Source organism: Hibiscus syriacus, unplaced genomic scaffold (assembly GCF_006381635.1).
Source record: "Hibiscus syriacus cultivar Baekdansim isolate YM2019G1 unplaced genomic scaffold, ASM638163v2 tig00111438_pilon, whole genome shotgun sequence".
NCBI lineage: Eukaryota > Viridiplantae > Streptophyta > Magnoliopsida > Malvales > Malvaceae > Hibiscus > Hibiscus syriacus.
The window spans coordinates 129,385-134,269 of NW_024063093.1; the positions used below are offsets into that span (position 1 = coordinate 129,385).

Consider the following 4,885-nt stretch of genomic DNA (forward strand, 5'->3'; position numbering starts at 1 on the left):
TTTTCAAGTCGAGTTGAGCTTATTATAAATGGTTTCGAGTTCAAGTCGAGCTCAACAATACTCGAGTTCGACTCGGCTCGTTTACACCCCTAATTTGAGTGTATATTTTACCATATTATCCTTGTGTATGTTTTTTAATAAGTTAAACTTTAATATTAAATTATAAATATTTGAATAAAAAATTATAGAAATATTTTAATCATGTTTAACTTTTGAGAAAAAAATACATTTAGTATATAATAATATAATTAGTACATTAAATTTATATTTTTAAATAATTTTAATATAATCATATTTATTTATATATAATATAATATAAAAATAATATTGTGATCTCAAGTAGATAAATATAATATTTTTCAATGTATAAGATCTATTTTTTAATAACTCAAAGTTAGATGTAATTTTAAATAATTATATTTTTTTGCAATAATATCATTTTTCACCTCATGAAATTATAAATAATTTAAAAATAAAAATAATTTGAACTATTCAAATTTATTAATATATTACTAAATTATTATTTTTATATTATTATTATATTTATAGTTTTGAGTAAAACACGAAGAACAATAATTGAAAATGGCCTATATAAAATGAATTCATTATTTTAGAAATATTATTGTTCAAAGTGACAAGGATTGTGTAATACCTAAGAATTTGAAAGTAATAGTATTCCCACCATTTTAATTTAAAAAGTTATTATTGGTAATAAGTTATTACGTAATAATAATTTTTTCCATGAATCAAACGTGGATATATAATTTCAAAAAAGATTATTCTTCTATATAATGATATTTTGCAAACAAAACACCTTATAGGAAATATTTTATTACCCTCGGAATAGAATATTTTTAAACCAAACATAAATATGTGATTCCAAATTTTTTTTTCTCTAATAATCATCTTCTCTGTGAACTAAATGCCTCCTTAATAAATTTGAGCATCATCGTTCATTCTAATGAACTATATTGGTTAAATTTTATGATTAATAGTTATATTATGTTTAAGTAATTATTTTAATCCTTATATTTTAATTTAATATTTTTAATTTTTAATTTTAAAATTTTAATATTGATCATGGCATTGATTACGAAATTTTAAATTAATTTTTTATTTTGATAATTTTAAGTCTTATATTTTAATTATATTATTTAGATCATATTTGAAAAGTCAAATATTGAAAAATACATGAATGAAAATTGATAAAATAAGAGTATAAGGACTAAATTCATAAGTCATGTATAGTATATGTACTAAACATAGAGTTTGCCCGAAGTCGAAAAAAGAAAAAAAGAAAAACCCTAATGCAAAAATCCTAACATTTGGCAGGCAATATAAGCGGTGGCTTAAAACCATAAACCCTTCTTCCTCTTTCTCCACAACGCAGCAGTCCCGAAAGAGTTAGGTAAAGGAAATTTAGGGTTTTCTTTAACACGCTTCCATTTCGTCTCTGTTCATTTGCTTGTTTCTGTGATTTGGCTTTGCTATTTTGTATTGGTGCTGGGTTTTGTTTACCGAAACTTAAATGGGATCCTTTAGAACCGCTCAAATGTTGTTTCCTTTTAGTAAATATTGCTTCTTGATCATGTTTGGTGCCTTTTAAGTTTAATGGGCTTGAAGTTTGATTATGTTGTTAATTAAGTTTATTGTGATATGTTTTTAGGTCCTTTTTTTCTTGGGAAAGATTGAGAAATGCTAGTGTTGTTCGAGACTCCAGCGGGCTTTGCCCTTTTCAAAGTATTGGATGAAGGGAAGCTGAATAAAGTTGAGGTATTTTGATCTCCAAATCTTGTTATCGTTAGCTGGAAATCAATATATATATATATTAAATGTAGTTATTAACTGTGGAGAAGTGCCTTGATTGAATGGAATTAATGGTTTTATGTTTTAGTTTATGGAACTTTTCAATTTGGAGTTTTGGTTGAAGGTTATGGTTGTGTGTTGTTGTAGGACTTGTCGAAGGAGTTCTTGGCTGCAGATTCGGCAAGAAAGGTTATTAGTTTTTATGGTTTTGAGCACATTTTTACTATGAATCTTTTTTAACTATGAGCCGACCGATAATTTTATTACGTTTTTAGCTTGTCTCTTTGCAAGCCTTTTCCAAGTTTGAAAACACATCTGAAGCTTTGGAAGCGGCGACGAAACTACTTGAAAGCACACCTAGCAAAGGTCTGCGCAAATTCTTGCGGGCACATTGCGATGGTGAAACGTTAGGAGTGGCTGATTCAAAGCTTGGAAATGCAATTAAAGAAAAATTGGTCAGTTATTTCTCTTCATAAACAGATTCTAAGGTGATATTCCGCATTTCCATTCAGTAAAAATCTTATTTAGTGGAACTATTTGTCGGCAGAAAATTGATTGTGTTCACAATAATGCTGTTATGGAGTTGCTTAGAGGTGTGAGAACGCAGTTGACAGAACTCATAACGGGGCTAGGTGCACAAGACTTGGCTCCGATGAGTCTTGGTTTGTCTCATAGCCTCTCTAGATACAAGCTGAAGTTCAGTGCTGATAAGGTGCTTACTACTTATACATATTGATAATTTCTTGTGAACTTGATTGAGCATTATCTATTACCTTTTGAATGGAAACGTTTATTTGAACAATTCCAATGGTAGAAATATATATAAATAAGTTGGTTCAAATTTTGATGTTTCAGAGAAGGGATGACTTTAATGAGACAGAATTTCGGTTTACAGTGTAGTTGTATAGTTGATTGTTGCATTTTTTGATTTGACATTAATGACCAGCTGATCACTGAATGAAAGCATTAAAAACTGTAAAATGTGTTAACCATTTTCATAGAGCTAATCATTTGATGCTAAAATAGAATTTGCTATTCACATTTCATTGAAAAAGCTAATCCCTGCTAAACCAGTTCTGTCTCTCTTATTTGGATTTAAAGTTATTTGGGAGAAGCATTGGTATGGGTAAGAGGTGTGCCGATATAAGGATGAAGTTGTGAGCTATCTGATAATTGTTCTTTTAAAGAACTTCCATAATTTTGAAAGCTGCTTTGGGGTTTTTGACGGTATGCTATACTTGTATTGTTTTAGGTTGATACGATGATTGTTCAAGCCATTGGCTTGCTTGATGATCTTGAAAAAGAGCTCAATACATATGCAATGAGGGTTCGTGAATGGTATGGTTGGCATTTTCCGGAGCTTACTAAGATTGTACAAGACAATATCCTTTATGCTAAGACAGTGAAGCTAATGGGTGATCGTGCTAATGCTGCAAAGCTTGACTTCTCAGAGGTATGACTTTCAATCTGCTAATCACAAAGATAATACCCTGAGCTTTATTACCAAGTGGTGCAATATATCAATATGAGGATTATCTTGTGCTTGCAAAATATCATACATTAAGTTCTTGAAGGGAATTTTTTTCTTTATTATTAATTATTTTTATTGGTTGAATTTTCATAGATATTACCGGAAGAGGTTGAGACTGAAGTGAAGGAGGCGGCAGTTATATCCATGGGAACTGAGATTAATGACCTTGATCTTATTAATATCAAAGAATTATGCGATCAGGTTCTAAATCTTTCTGATTACAGAGCTCAGCTATACGACTATTTGAAGAGCAGGATGAACACTGTTGCACCAAACTTGACCGCTCTTGTTGGTGAACTTGTTGGTGCTCGCCTCATTGCTCATGGTGGAAGTTTGTTGAATCTTGCGAAGCAGCCCGGAAGTACTGTTCAGATTCTCGGTGCTGAAAAAGGCTCTCTTCAGAGCTCTTAAGACAAAACATTCAACTCCAAAATACGGACTTATCTACCATGCATCCTTGGTTGGTCAGGCAGCACCAAAGCACAAGGGAAAGATTTCCAGGTCACTTGCTGCAAAGGCTGCTCTGGCAATTCGGTGCGATGCTCTAGGAGATGATCAAGATAACTCTATGGGACTTGAGAACCGAGCCAAGGTAAGTCATAAACTTGTTTAACTTATTTATTCCTTCACCCATTCGAAAAAAATAACTGTAACTTATTTCTCATACGCTATACTTTGTAGCTTGAAGCAAGATTAAGGGCACTTGAAGGCAAAGAATTGGGACGATCTGCCGGGTCGGCTAAAGGCAAGCCGAAGATAGAAGTCTATGATAAGGACAGAAAGAAGGGAGCTGGGTTGATAACTCCTGCTAAGGTCTGTGTGTCGGATTTCACCATTTATTACATTTTACCGTTTTTAGTCCTTTTGGTTAGTGATACTCTTTTTTTTCCCTATACAGACCTACAATCCTGCAGCAGATTCGCTTATTGGGCAACTAACAAACTTCACTGCTCTTGATGAGCAAGACACTGTCCCAAAGAAGAAGAAAAAGGTTGAGGCTGAACCTTCTCCGGCAGAGGAAGCAGTGGAGGTGCCTGCCGGTAAAGAGAAAAAAGAGAAAAAAGAGAAGAAGAAGAAGAAAAAGAAGGCTGATCAGGAGTCAATTTTACCAACAAATGGAAATGAACCTGAAAATGAAGAGCCTGCTGCACCGAAGGAAAAGGAAAAGGAAAAGAAGAAAAAGAAGAAACGTCAAGCCGAGGATGATGATGAGAATATTGAAATAGGAGAGAAGAAAAAGAAGAAGAGAAAGCATGCAGAACAAGAAGAACCCGAAGTGCAGACCAAGAAAGAGAAGAAGAAAAAGAAAAGTGAGGATTGAAAAATGAAATGAAGAAAGTGTGTGGTGATTGGCTGCTAAACAAGTTTTGGGTAATATAAGCAGTTCTGCTTGTAAAATTGTGATATTTTTTTAGTTGTTATTTATATGTTAGTGTTCTATAAACCTAATTTTGATGTAATATCAACTTTCTTATGGATACGATTGCAAGGAAATATCAGAACTTTCAATTCGAGTTCATTTTCCATTGCTATGTTAAAATGGACATT

The 4,885-nt window shown here is 32.3% G+C and overlaps 1 pseudogene; it reads left to right on the plus strand.

Moving 5' to 3' along the window:
* Positions 1-1,303: 1,303 nt before the first annotated feature.
* Positions 1,304-4,856, plus strand: LOC120163251 (annotated as a pseudogene).
* The last annotated feature ends 29 nt before the right edge of the window (positions 4,857-4,885 follow it).